This window comes from Monodelphis domestica, chromosome 3 (genome assembly GCF_027887165.1).
Source record: "Monodelphis domestica isolate mMonDom1 chromosome 3, mMonDom1.pri, whole genome shotgun sequence".
NCBI classification, from domain to species: domain Eukaryota; kingdom Metazoa; phylum Chordata; class Mammalia; order Didelphimorphia; family Didelphidae; genus Monodelphis; species Monodelphis domestica.
In genome coordinates, this window is record NC_077229.1 from 147,310,483 (window position 1) to 147,325,812 (window position 15,330).

General features: G+C 38.0%; 1 long non-coding RNA gene across 3 annotated transcripts in view; it reads right to left on the reverse strand.

Moving 5' to 3' along the window:
- Nucleotides 1–910: 910 nt before the first annotated feature.
- LOC103103614 (uncharacterized) overlaps nt 911–15,330 on the reverse strand; it is a 33,035-nt gene continuing 18,615 nt past the window's right edge. The window contains exons 3-4 of one of the 3 annotated variants that reach the window (XR_008917526.1): nt 8,034–8,240; nt 2,680–4,106 (exon numbers count right to left, since the gene is read on the reverse strand). This is a non-coding gene — a long non-coding RNA (uncharacterized LOC103103614). Of the gene's footprint in view, nt 1,231–2,679; nt 4,107–8,033; nt 8,241–15,330 lie in introns of those variants that run through there. The other 2 variants (XR_001629135.2, XR_465340.3) reach the window with 2 other exon arrangements.

The following is a 15,330-nucleotide window of genomic DNA, read 5'->3' on the forward strand; positions in this document are numbered from 1 at the left end:
TTTCTTATTTGGCATCAGTTCCTTATTTCTTATGAGGTGGGCAGCATTCTTCTTTATCAGTTCTGTGGAATTATGGTTTGATCATTTAGTTGATCAAAGTTCTTAAGTCTTTCATAATAGTTCATTCTTTAAAAATAATATTATCATGGAAATGACCAAATAAAATAATGTTTTAAAAAAACAAACAAAAAAATAAACTAAAAAAAATAATATTATCATTATACTATAAGTTGGTTTGCTTCATCTCATTCTGCATTAATTCATTCAAATTGTTCCATTTCCCCTTGTATCTATCTTTTTCTTCATTTCTTACAGTGCAATGGTATTCCATTGCATTCATATGCCACAATTTGTTCAGCCAATTTCCAATTGATGACCAATCCCATAGATTCTAGGTTTAGTACCACAAAAAGAGGTGCCACAAATATTTTTGTACATACAGGACCATTTCTTCTTTCTTTAATGTCTTTGTGGCATAAGCCTAGCAGAGGTATAGCTGGGTCATGGACATATAGTGTTATTATTCATGTGTCTTTTTGTTCATAAATCCAAATTGTTTTCTAGAACAGTTTGACCCGTTCACAGCTCTACCAATAGTGCATCAATGTGCTTGTTTCCCCACAGCTCCTCCAACATTCATCATTTTCATTTTTTGTCATCTTTGCCAATCTAATGGATATGAGTTGGATCCACAGAATTGCTTAATTTGCACTTTTCTAGTCATTATTGATTTTGACCTTTTTTAATATGATTATTCATTGCCTGAGTTTCTCCCCTTGAGAACTGCCTGTTCATATCCTTAGACCATCTATCAATAGGGAAATGGCTCTTGTTCTTATAAATTTGGATCTATTCCTATATATCATGGAAATGTGACCTTTATAAGAAAAACTTGCTACCAAGATTTTCCCCCTCTAGTTTATTGTTTCCTTACTGATTTTAGTTGTATTGGATTATTTTTGCAAAAACTTTAAAAGTTCCTCAAGTGAAGTCATAAAATAAATAAGATTTTAACATCATTTTTAGAATTCTCTTCTGTTCCTCTGAGATGTAAGGATCCAGGGCTATAAGTCTGTTGGATGCTGCAGCCATTCTGGGCTTGGATGGCTCGAGGGAAATCTCTTTGTAGAAGGAGTCTAGTCTAGGCAAGATTTCCCTGGAGATTTTTCTCTTTACTTGTTGCAAACCTGAGGAGCAACAGCAATAAGACCATTCATGTTGGTTCCATTCCTGTAGAATAAGAGAGCTGTTATAATTCAAAAAATAAAATTTCACTGAAATCATCTTTTTTAATGCATCATCTACATTCCCTTTTATTTCTCACTCCATACCCTCTCCTAGAGAACCACCTCATAAAATATTAGAGGGATACCATCTCCATGTGTGTCAGACTACATTAATAAGGGATTAAAAAAGAGAAATAAAATATTTCAGAAAATAAACCATTTAATAAACAATTTATTAAAAGTCTTATATTCCATATTTTTACACCCCTGGCCCCTTACCTGTCCCAAGAAGAGGAGGGAAGGGAAAAAGGTAAGGGGAAGTATCTTCTCATATCTTTTCTTGAATCATGTTTTGTCATTATAATTTCCCAGTGAGACTTTGGTCTTAAGATCAGACCAAGACAAACCTATGACTTTTGAAATAGAAGGTGCTCCAGGGGGCAGCTGGGTAGCTCAGTGAATTGAGAGCTAGCCCTAGAGACGGGAGGTCCTAGGTTCAAATCTGACCTCAGACACTTCCCAGCTGTGTGACCCTGGGCAAGTTACTTGACCCCCATTGCCTACCCTTACCACTCTTCTGCCTTGGAGCCAATACACAGTATTGACTCCAAGACGGAAGGTAAGGGTTTAAAAAAAAAAAAAAGAAGGTGCTCCAAATATTCCCATGGGTCTGTGACTTGCTGATATAGGTGTTCCTTCCAATAATTGCCCTACAATTAACCCTTACCTGCCCACGTTATTTGATTCAATGTCCTATGTCGATCCATAGGAGGTGCACGTGGAACTAATTATTAGCAGCTTAATGTGATGGTACCACTGGTGTTTTCTAAAAATGGCAGGTGTTTTGGAGCCAGCTTAATTCAGCTCTGGAGAGCCGATTGTTAAAATTTCAGTATGAACATTTGCCATGGAAATCAGCAAATATGCAAAGCAGATTTTGATTTATTGTTTTGTGGATTAAATAGATTTAGGAAAATGCTAATGATGTAGATTAAATTGAAAAGTGTCATATAAACACTTTTTCATCTCTGGAGACCCAGTTGTTAAATATTTACCAGAAAATCCCTGAATTCACAATCTCCCCATGCATGCCCATCTTATTGAAACCCTTCTCCATCACTGTATCCTCCTAGAACTTCACCATGAGAGTTTGACTTATGGGAACCCATAAGAGCTGCATGCATAACAAATTAATGAGTTTTTAGCAGATGAAACTGGTCATATCTTTGACATTTCCTAAGATGATATATATGTTTTCGAGATGCTTAATAATGCCTACTAAGAATATTTTTCACAACATAATTCTAAAGAGTTGTATGTTGAGTGTATTTCTGACATTTATCATTACTGCTTTTCTCCTAGCATTAGTCTCTATGGTGACTGTAAGTTAATAATACTGAACAAAATATTCACATTTCTTTTTCTCATTAACTTTTTTTTATTAATAGTGAGTAAATAAGATGCTGGGTTGGGATTTTCCCTCCTCTAGCCCCCCTCCCCATTTCTATTTTGTTTAACAGAGACTTAAAATTGTGACCAGGTGCCAACTTGTTACTTTGAGATAAAGCATTTTCCTTATTAACTGGTTGCCCAGGGATGGCAGGCAGCTACTAGGTAGAATAATCTTCAGGATCTTGGTAGAAACTGCAGAAAAAAATGCTGGGAAGGAAAAAGAAGATGAACTGGAGAATTCTGAGTCTGGAAGATTTTAGAGCTGAATAGGAAATCTAGTTTAATCTATTTTCCTTTTTATACATAAACAGTTTCAGAGAGGTTGGGTAAATTTTCTCAAAATCACACAGCTAGTTAATGGTGGAAATGGAGTTAGAATCTAGGTTTATTGAATTCCCTCACCCAGAGAAGGACTTTTTTTCTTTTATTCCTTAACATTTGTAAAATTTCTACATTAAAAAATTTTTTTTAACAAAAACCATATATACGTAATGGGAGTTTGTGTTTTTCTTATTCCCTGATGCTGTTATTGGAAGGGAAATAAGGGGTGACTAAGCAGGCTATGGAGAAAGGAAAAGGGCAGTGATTCAAGGGGTAGTGTTAGGATTTGATCCAAATATGGTCCACTTGGTTGCAAGATTTCCCCCAGTAGGTGGCCCCAGAGTTCTAAGGGTAGTAGCTTCTGAATTGAAGGGTATGCTGGGTTTGGGTGACAGGAAGACAGGTGAGCTCCTTTTGGGAAGACTGGACAGAATTTCCTCTCCAGGATGGGATTGAGTTCCTTGTGTCAGTGAGCCCCCAGATGTTGTCATGACCTTCTGAAGCACCCACTTCCATATGTAAAATAATGCCTCCTCGTGGGTGCTGGAGGGGGGAAAGAGGAGGAGGCTTAATTAATTTTTATAAAGCATTTTGAGATGCTTGCATGAAAGGTGCTAAAAAATGCAAACTGTTAGATTTTATTTTTAAATTGTGCAAGCTATATATTTTTCCTATTAAATGTTCACTTGCCAGTTTCCTCTTCTTTTATGCAACAATAACAAAAGCCGACCACATTTTGTCCAACTCCTGAGATAAATTTAAAATGTAAAATTCTTTGTTCTCCTTCTTTTTGATGAACAAATGCTTCCATTCATTTACTGGATAATGTGAACCATAATGGCTTCCATATCTTCACTCCCTACCAAACCTTAGTCAGTGACAGAGTACTGCGGTTGGATCAAATAATTGAATCATAGGGAGAGAATATCCTTTCCTTCTTCCTCTGCCCTCAAGGTCATCATGGCAAGCTCTTTTCCTGAATGATTCCATTGTTGGGAATGTTGATTCTGGTTTTGATGAGTTCTAATATTTCCTTTGGTCACCAGGTCTTGTCCTTATTACCCTTGCTGGAGGAGGCAGCGTATCATAATGCATAACGTACTGGACCTGGAATTAGGAAGAATCGGTTTCAAAATCTGCCTGTAGCACTGATTGGCAAATGACTATACATATATCATTTCACTTTCAGCCTCAATTTCTTCATCTTTAAAATGGGGATAATAGAATCTGTCTTTCAAGGCTGTTGTGAGGATCAGGAACACTTTGCAAACCTTAACATGTTGGATAATGACAGCTGTTATTTATTTATTTTTCTTTAGGTAGTATGGTACAATAGTTAGAGTTCTATAAAGGGAAAAGAAGACCTGGGTCTAAATTTCGTGTTTGACATTTAACTCCAACATGACCATAGTCAACTCACAGAATGTCTTGAAGCTTCAGTTTCCTCATTTGTAAAATAGGGATAATCATGCTGGTTAGTCCCTAGTTCACAGGTCTGTTATAAGAATCAAAATATTTTGCAGTCTTTAAGATTCTATATGCTAGTTATTGCTATTATCCTTTTTATTTGCTTTCTATGTGACCTTGGGTATGAGGGGAGATAATAAGAACTGGGTGGGACTTGGACGCCTCTTGTACTCCTAAAAATCTGTGATTTATCATTCTTCCTGTTAAGATTACCAAAAAGTGCAATCATACTCCTTCCTGAGGAAACACAAGTCTAAATTTTCTTGTTTAGCTTTCAGCTGTTCACTTATTTTCATTATGATAACCCTTCATACCAATGAATTAAACAAGCAAACATTTATTAATTGCCTGCTGTATGCTAAGGACTGTGTTAGGTGTTAGAGAGACAAAGACAAGAATGAAACAGCTCCAAGTTTATAGTCCAGTTAGAGAGATAAGAGATCTCAGGACAGATCCTCTGGGGTACAAAGGATTTCCCTAATCCAGAATTAGGGAAAATGATATGTATTATAATTCAGCAAAACTTGAATAGATGACAGATAGGATAGAGCACTTAATAAGTGCTTGCTTTGCACCAGGTACTGTGCTTAGCTTGGAATATGGAAAACAAACAAATAAGACAGTCCTTGCCCTTCAGGGGCTTAAATTCCAATATGGAAAGATGACAAAGTCTTCCATTTACCTTTTCAGTTTCTTCTAGACTAAGCCATTAGAATTCCTTTATTTCTTGACTGTAAATATTGTTCATGGCTCCATAGCTGAGCTGAGCCAGGGGCAGGACTTTGCAGAATAGACAGTTGGTTAGGAGTTTGCCAGGGCACATTGTGAGTCCTTCTTTGACAGGGATGATGCCAGGGAGGGGGAAGAAGTGCCAGGACACTAGCGCTTAGTTGCTAGGGGTTTATGCTGCTAAGCAGAGAAGCCAAAGGCAGGAGAAAGGGTCCTGATCATAACCTTTGTACCCTTGTTCAGCACCTTTAGGGACAGGCAAAAAGATATGACTGTACAGTGAAGAAGAAAATTCAAATACTGGGAAAAGGAGGAGATTTTGCATTCAGGAAAGTACTGAAGACAACCTACTATACTTAGAATATTGCAAAGGTATGAATATTTTTATGGATAGACATCTACAGCAAGTTGGTCTTGTCCTCCAGTTTTCCATAAATGATCTTTATCTGGACAGCTCCTTGACCCCACCAACCACAGTATTCTGAGGGATAAGGACAGTGTCTAAACAGGATCTGTGGTCACTTCAGACACCAAGGCTTGGGCTTTATTCCCTACTGTCTGTGGAAGCCTTGGGGAGAGGAAGGTACTATGCCAGATCACAAATTCTCTCTTCTAGCTCAGAGATTTTCTGTCAAAAACTCCTTTGGGAAATTTAATGAAGCCTATTTGCAGAATAGTCGTCTCTTGTTTTTGTTTTTATTTATTTATTTTTTTGAGTCCAGGTGCCCTCGATCTTCCCAGGCCAAAGGGATGCTCAACAACAGGCTGGCCATAGACTAATGATTTTTTTTTTTTTAGCACAGTAATGCTCAAAGACTATCTACTAAATGATAGAGGGGTTGGAGCAACAAGGTGGGTTAGTATATAGAGAGCTAGGTTTGGAGACAGGAAGTGCTTGTTCAGATTTGGCCTCAGATGCTTCCTTGCCATGTGACCCTGGACAAGTCACTTATCCCCAGTTGTCTTACTCTTACTGTTCTTCTGTCTTGAAACCCAAAACTCAGTATTGATTCTAAGACAGAAGGTATTTAAAATAAATAAATTAATTAATAAATTATAGTGGGGTTGTGAGCTTTAGTGGTAGAGGGAATCCCCACTACTCCAAAGGATCTTTGACCTCATCAATTTTGGTATTTTGAGGCAAATCCTATCTGTCCCTGTCCATGCTTCATAACTCTTGAACACAGGTCTCACAGAAAAATTTTCTTGGTGCTTTCCTCATTGAAGGAATACCAGTGGAGCATATGAGCTGTCCATTAGTGACCCCTTGATCTTGTTAAGCATTTCTTCACTGACATCCTTCTCATCATTTCTGCATAATCCCCCCCCATAAAATTGCAGATTCTTTAAGAATTGATACATTTAAAAAATCATAGAAGCTAAGAAATGGAATGAGTAATAGTTCAACTCCCTAATGAATAGGGAAACCTCCTCTCCATACTCCTAACAAATAGTTACACAGTTTCTATTTGGATATGTCCAGTCACAGTTAATTTTCTACTTTCTAAGGCACCTCATTCTATTTTTTTATAGGCATAATTGTCAGGAATTTTTCTGGATATCAAGCCAAGATTTCTTCCCTCCTTCCTCCTATTCCTGTAATTTCCACCTATTAGTCCTAATTTTGCCCATTGGAACCACAGAAAACATGTGTTTTCTATCAAATTCATTGATTAAAAGTATTGGTACAATTTTTAATAGAAATAATTGTAGAGTATCCAATATTCTAAAAGTAGAATCACTTAAAGTTTCACTTTATGTTTCATACTATGCCCTCATCATTAATAGCAAAGCAATCTGCTAGAACTGTAAATTGGAATAGGTTTTCTCCTCTTTGGAGATAAGGAGAATGATGACCTATTATGAACCTAATTATGGTTATGAATCTAAAACACATTATGCTTTTTGTGTTACTTTTGAAGAGTTTATAGAGTCCAGTCATGATAGACCTTTGAATCAATAAAATGGCAACACAAGACAATATATGCTAAGTAAAATTAATATTCTCCATGCCCCATTATGATATATATGCTATCAAAACTTGGGTGATGAAAATCCAGTCAACGAGGTTCATAATCACATATTACTTATGATCCTCTTGGATTGCTTTGCAGAAAAGTAGGACCCACTAAAGGAAATGCAGAGGCAGAAATCAGGGCAGTGGTGAGTATCTAATTAATGCTGCAGTGTTAGTACAGGGGAAAATAATAATGCAAGTGATCTGTGGAGCTGCAAACTTATCTATGGTGTCCCAAAACAAAACACACCACACCATATCTTTTTTATTTCAATTCAGAAGCTGCCTTCAGACCATACATTTTAAAGAAGGGAAAAACCAATCTTACAGAACCATAAAGTTCTTGGAGGGAGTGATGGAAACAGGTATTAGTTTTATGCAGTAGTGCAGTGGCTGCGTGGGGAGGGGTGTTAGGCATTCTTATAAGCCTTTCCTTCTATGATTATTACTCACTCTTCTATAAGAGATTCCCAAGAGAGTCTCACATGTCTGACTGTGCTGTGAGTTGCCCCAGATCTAAGCATGTGTTGTGCCATCGAGAATGGTCTTTGGTGAGTTCATGCTGCAAGATCAACCAAAGATGCAGGCTTGATTTATACCTTCTAAAGACTTCACTCACTCATACAGGATATGACTAAGAAGGATCAGAAAACCGGTGGTGAAAGGCTCTGACTAGTAGCATGGAAGCGGATTACTCCATAAGCATGAAAAGGTTGGTACAAATTGTGCAAAGACTCAAGAAGCACTTTCAGGAATTGCAAGGGGTCATCCTTACTACTAGCATGGGGGCCAAGACCCATCCACTGAATAGTTACTCTCACCCCTTTCGCTGACACTGCCTCAGACTGAACCCATCTTCGTCTTCTTACTAATGTTCCGTGGGCAGCAGGATAAGATGCTGACTTTTCTGTCCCAGTGTGAGTTCATATTTAAAACTCACACTTGAGACTACATGACAAATCAGCTTTAGACAGCTTACAATATTGGAAAGCTTAGTAGAAGAGAGTTCTTTGTATTGGGTAATTCTTCTGATGGAAGAAAGAAACACACTGTCAGGAAATTATCAACAATTTGAATTTTCTAGATCATTTGTAAGACTTGGTGGACCAGTTTGATTTGATTTGATTTAATTCAATAGACACAATTAAGCATTTAATCTCTATAAGATAATGTTAAGTATGATGATGCAAAGACAAAAGCAGATCAGATCACAGACCAACAAAATAATACCTACCTTCAAGGCCCTTACATTTTTTTCTTTTTCTTTTTTTTTAAATGAGGGGGAAAGGGGTATCTATTAAAATTATGCTTTATAAACCAAAATTTAAAAAGTGGTGGGGGAGATTGTGCTTTAGAGTAGGCAGAGAGTTTGAAGTAGAGTCAGGAAGAGTTGAATTCAAATCTAGCTTCAAACACTCACTAGCTGTATGACCCTGGGTAAGCCACTTAACCTCTGTCTGCCTCAATTCCCTTCTCTGTAAAATGGGGGTCACATTAGTACTCAACATATATATATATATATATATATATATATATATATATAAAATTCCCTTCTCTGTAAAATGGGGGTCACATTAGTACTCAACATATATATATATATATATATATATATATATATATATATATATATATATATACACATATAAGCTTGACTTTAATTCCCGGTAAAATTCTAGGATGTATTATTGAAAATATGGTTAATGAACATGTTCAAAGGAAATGGTGGTTTCAAAGATGCAATGTGACTTCATCTTGAATAGTTAATTCAATTGAAAAATGATCCATAGGACAAGAAGATAAAATAGGCTCAGAGATGGGACAGGAGGATAATTTTGATTCTATGCAAATATGAATTAGTTGTAAGACAGTATTCCTGTGCTGGCCTTCAGATGGACTCTACTTTCTAGGAGGCACCCTAGTGCCCGTGACCCAGTAATGCAAGAAGCCACTAACAAGAGACAAGCAGCCTGCAGCTATCAGTAACTAAAAAGCCTCCTTAAATCATCTCAGGAAAATCATCTTGGCACTAAATGGGTACTCACTATTCTCATGCTAAAGACAGTGTTCTTCTGGAGCCAGAATCCAGGACAGATGGGTTGGATGTAGGTCCTGAGAATTTGGGAGGAATCCAAGGAATTATAAAGGCAGAAGCATAGTGGTGAAATTGGGGGTTTTAGGGGAGAATCCTCTTCATCATAGAATTTGTCAAGAAGGGAAGGGCCCTGGGAGATCAGATTATGGGGCAACAAATCTTGGTAGCCAGTGTTTAGGAGGTAGTTAATATAAGTATAGCTGGAGTCATATCTGGGCTGTGATTTAAAGCACACAATAATATCTCCTGGTCTGGAGTTTCTGTTCTCTTTTATGCACCTCTGGTTGTCTCACCAACATAAGAAGGTAATGAAGAGGGAAGATGAAATTAGGACTCATCCTCTTAATGCAATAGGGGAAGCAATGCAGCTGAGCTTTGGGGGCAAGAAGGTAGCTTCTGTGGTCAATGTACTCTTGTTTCCCTCCTTGATTTGGTTGCTGTTAGCGAGTCCATAAAAAGAAGACTGTGGTAGAGTTTCAATTGCTTGTGTTTGGAAACTAGCCCATTAAGGCTTCCTTGGCAGAGCCATATGTTACTTGGAGGAAAAAGAAAGAGAGGATCCCAGTAGTAGCAACTACTGGAGTTGCCTTTGGTTGTGCCTAGTACACTGGGAAAATTCAAGGAAAGAAGTCTTTCCTCTCTCCTTCTCTAGCTGAATGCTTTGCAGCAACAGATAAACATCAAAGAACAAAATAAATGAATGCACAGCCCTGCAATATAGTTCCTCAGTTGCATCAAGGCAGAAATTAGTGGATTCCCAGGGTACGTCTTTGCCGTTGGAAGCAGATCCATGTGGGTGGGACCTCAGGTAGCACCAGACTGTGTTTGGAAATTAGCCCATTAATCCTTTACTTCCTGAGCCATATGGTAGTTGGGAAGGAAGGAGAGGACAGAGGTGGGACTTTGATACAGCACCAAACCCGGGTGGTCAGGTCTTCTTGAGAGCCTTTCCCTCTTTCTCTTGGTGTGTTTTGTTTCTCCTGTGAGTTTTCCCCTACAGATGGGTCTCATGCATTTGGCCATGCTTCTAGGCTACCCTAGGTCTGGGCATGTATTGCACCACATGGATATGATCTGGGATGACTTTGTGTTTGTGGTCAGCAGAGGCTTGAACGTTGACTCACATCTTCTGAGATCATTTATCTCTTTCCTTTCTTTCTCATTTTTTCTCTCCACACCAGCTCTCTCCTCCTCCCTCCCCACCACATAGAGCATCCTTGAGAAGGCTTAGAAGCCCAATAGTCAGGGAGTAGGATTAAAGGATTAGTGGGTCGGGTCTGACATCGACATGGTCTTGGCTCATGGCGAGAGAAAGAGAGACAAGCGATAGACAAAAGTATAGAGGACAGGATGTAGGGCAACAGAAATACTTCTGTGGAGAGGTCAGCCGACTTCCATAGTGTAATCTTTGAAAATGCTATAGTTGAATCTAGTGTGATGTTTCTTATCATTTTATGATGCCACAGTCCTCTCTAGACTCAGCATAAGGATTTATAGCCTACATTCATAACGGAAGGAAATGCAACATTTCATTTAGAGTTTCGTAAAAATTAAGATGTAATTGTTTTTCCTCTTTATATTCATGGACCCCCCTGAATGGACTCCAGATGAAGAACCCCTGAGTTACCCTAAGTTTAATTGGCAGCATCTCTGAGTGCAGGCAAAGGGCCTGCTTGGAGAAGCCTGGCCTGAGCAAGTCTATGGGTGATGATGGATCAGATGGGGTAAGATCATGGGGAAGCAAAACCACGCAGGGCCTCCTGTGTGGGCAGGCATCGAGGGAAGGAAAATCCATCCACTGCTTTATCAGGTGCCAGCCACAGCTCTCAATTAGAAGAGCAGCACGTTCAGGCTTGCCTTCAGGAAGCATTTAAAACAGTTTTTCTCAGGTTTCCACAATCTTCCATCTCCTTCTTCCTTGGAGAGCAGTAAGATCTCAGCATTCAGCCGGAGTAGCATTAACATAGACCTGCACCGCTGCAGCCTGAGAGCTCATATTATTTCAGCCCCTGCTTGTCCTCTGGGGCTCAGCCACCAGTGCCAAAGACTGATGACTGAAGTGAATCTGAACTGTTATAGGTTTGATATTCTAGGGTTATTCTTGCACAGGGGTTGTTTTTAAGGTACTCTCTTGGGATAGATAATCTCATTTTCTAGTAAGAAGAGCCAACAGAGCACATTAGTACAACTTGGGATCCATTCTTGGTTTTGACCCTGATGTAAACGATTGTGTGTCAGTCAGCTTCCTAGACCACAGTCACAAAAATAAATTAAACAATGTGGTCAAACTAGATTTAGTCTGATTATTTTGAGAACACAGACTTGATTCCATGTAAATTGAACAGACGTTTAGTGAACATTCACTATGTGTTAGGCCATACGGAGACAAAAAAGAAGACAGTGCCTGCCCTCAGGGGGTTTGTACTCTACTATAAAATGAGGATAAAACTATCTCACATATATAAGGTGTTTTGCAAATCTCAAGGAATTATGGGAATACTAATTATTATCAATATTTTACTAATATAATATAAGATATGATATAATAGAACATAACATAATATAGTAAAATGGTTAAAATAGGAAAAACTCTTTTTTATATTATTAACTTTAATAAAGTAAGAAAAACCAGAGTTTCCCTAGGCTGAAATGAACGAACTCCCTAAACCTTGAATCCCTTTAGATTCAAAGTTCCCTCCTAGGCACTGGATAGGTCTGACCAATTCTGTGTCTGGAAGTAGGGGATGTGGTCACTCCCCCAGCAAGAGATTGGTCCATTCAAGACCAATCCCACACCAGGAAGGAAGGGGGAGGGACCCCTGGGGCATGCTGGGGGATGCAGTTCCCTCTCGCCACAACACTTAAAAACCCACAATAGTATAGTATAGTATAGTATAGTATAGTATAGTATAGTATAGTATAGTATAGTATAGTATAGTATAGTATAGTATAGTATAGTATAGTATAGTATAGCATAGTATAGCATAGTATAGCGTAGTATAGTATAGTATAACAAAATAATATAATATATGATATGATATAATGTAATGTAATATACTATACTATACTATACTATACTATGATACAATATAACATAACATAATATAATATGATATAATGTAATATAATATAATGTAATGTAATGTAATATAATATATAACATAATATAAACCTATACTGATACAGACAGGTATATTTAGAGTTCTAAAGATAAGTTTTGAAAGAAATGTTCAAATTTCAATGAAGAAAACTGGACATTTTTATTGAGATCCTAGCAATCATTTATAACATTGATTTGATTAAAAATAATCTAAATTTTTTTTGGAGCAATTGCTATATACTAGGCATGTAGGATACAAAAACAGGAATGTGCCTTCCATCAAAGGGTTTCTACACCATTTTAAAATGAGGATAGTAAATAAAGTACCTATCTCAGAGGGTGATTGTGCAGAGCAAGAGTCAACATATATGTAAAAGACTTTAAAGCTATTTGGAAAAACTGTTATTATGGGGGAAATGAAAAGCCTACAAGATAAGTTAAGGAAAAAAATATTTAAAGCACTTCATAATGTGGTACTTATTTGGCTCACTCATAGAGTGGTGAGATCCTAAGTGGGAGAAGAGGGCAATAACCTACTGCTATCAGAGGGAATGGTTGAGGCAGGGAAACCCAATCCCTACAATCATAGTTTTGTTTTAGATTGGGTGTGTCTGTCTGTACTCCTCAGGCATAATGAAGTGGTGCGAGGGCAGTGGTAATATTCATTTTTATGGGGGGGAGTGGTTGGAATGTAACATCAGATATTTTATAATCACCAATGAGAAAATCCCGTGTCAGTGACAGTGTTCTGTGTTTCTTTCCATCTGCTATGGTTACCCACTGGAAATATTGATGACAATCACACTCTCCAAACCCTGGGAAAGGGTCATTTATTCTTGTGAATGTGAGATTATCTCCATGTTATGCTAAAACACCTATCAAATGACCTGGTTACTTTATTCACTTTTTGATAGGCAATCTTTTTTTTTTACTTTTTTACTTTTTCATTCAATTAACTGAACTGATGAATTGGTTAAGTTTTGGTCAGAGTATAACTCTGTATGCCTAACACTATAGGGATATGTGTGTTATATATATTTATATTCATATATAAATACACATGTTCATGTCACTGTGTCTATGTATAGAGTATAGGATCTGAGTTCCTATATGTCAAAACTCCTTAATTGGCAGTTTGGGTAGCCCAGAGGAAAGAGGTACCCTCATAGTTAGAGGGTAATAGGGATCAGAGAATGATTTCTAATTCACAAGCCCCCACTAGTGTATATCCCTTACTAATTATTGATTGATATCAATTAGTAAATTAGATAGCTTTTAGAAATGAATGTTTAGAAAGTCATGTGAATACTTATTCATGTAAGAACAGTTGGTACAGCAACATCCTCCCCAAACCAGGGTCACATTCTCCCATCAATTCTAGAAAGGCCAAGGAAAGTGGGACCAAACTTAGCACATTTAACAAAGTGGATAATTCACTAAAATTCCCAGCTGCTGGAAGTTTCTCTTATCCTTATGATATTTCACTTTTTTCTGGGCTCTTCATCAAGTCCTAAAAATACCTTTCCTCTCTATCAAGAGACACTACTGTCAAATGTTCTAGGAACACTGCTAGGTCTCCTATGGGAAATACAACATTTTTCACCTTCTTAAAGTTCACAAAGTCAGAAGGATAGTAGGGGAAAATAATAATAAGGGAAAAGGAGCTGAATTGTATTTTCTACATGGCTTAGTCTGTCACTTGAATATTTGGGTTCCGAAACAGCTTTTTATTTTATATGTCTGATAAAATATAATTGGACCTCTTAATCAGTCCCCATATACTTCCTGCATGTCCTTTTATCTATTTTAGTTAGCTTCTACTCCTTCCAAATTTAAAGTTCTTTTTTGCACTGTTTTAAACCTTTAAATAATTGAATCAATAGAAGCATTCTTGCCTAATTAGGGTAATTACTTTAAGGGAGTTAGAGTAGTTGATTATTTGATTTAATTTTATCCTCATCTAAATATATGTATATATATATGGGGTCCTCAGGGAGGAGTAATATCTCTGGTATGGAGGGCTTGTCATGCCCTCCTAGGGCAGCTCTCCAGCCTCTGACCCTCACCTGACACCCAGCTCTCACTTGTGGCTCCCAGTAGCTGCTAGCATGCGGCAGCGGCCACACCCTGGGCAACAGCTTCGACAGGCTGGCCAAACCTTGTGAGGGTAGCCATCGGGTCATTGACCCCTGGTGAACCAGGGCCTTGCTCACCCAGCATGTGAAGACTGCTTTGGCAGAACAGATGGAAGAAACCAATAAGAAGGTTCAACGGCTGAGAGGGCGATGCAGCAAAGCACTGTGGAGTGCTTAGGGCGTGTTGGAGCACAAAGGACAACACGGCCATCCAATGTAGCTGAGGAAGTCTCCAGGTGTAACGACTTTTCGTGCCACTGAATCCAGGCTTCCAACGCCGAGAGAGTGGGACTGTCTCTGTGCATCGACTTTTCCACTTAAATCTTCATGCACAAGTGTCTTTGTGCACAAAAACGCACAAAAACAATTGTCATCCTCGGTTACCGAGAGACTACTACTACTATACTAGATAAACCAATCATTTGTTTAAGACATTGAATGCTTTGTCAGAACAGACATCTAGGTGATAAAGTGGATAGAGTTTGGGACTTGGAATTAGGAAGACCAGTTTAAATCCTACCTTAGCCATTTGTTCTTCCCTGTGTGATCCTGGTCAAGTCATTTAACTTTTCTGTGCCTCAGTTTCTTCATCTGTAAAATGGGACTAATAATAGCACTTACCTTACAGGATTGTTGTGAGGATCAAATAAATGAACATAAATAAAATACTTTATAGAATATCACCTATTATTATAATTTTTTAAACTCCTACTTTCTATCTTAGTAGAAGCCCTATTAGGACAAGGGCTAGACAAACAAGGTTAAGTGACTTGCTCAGGGTTACACAGCTA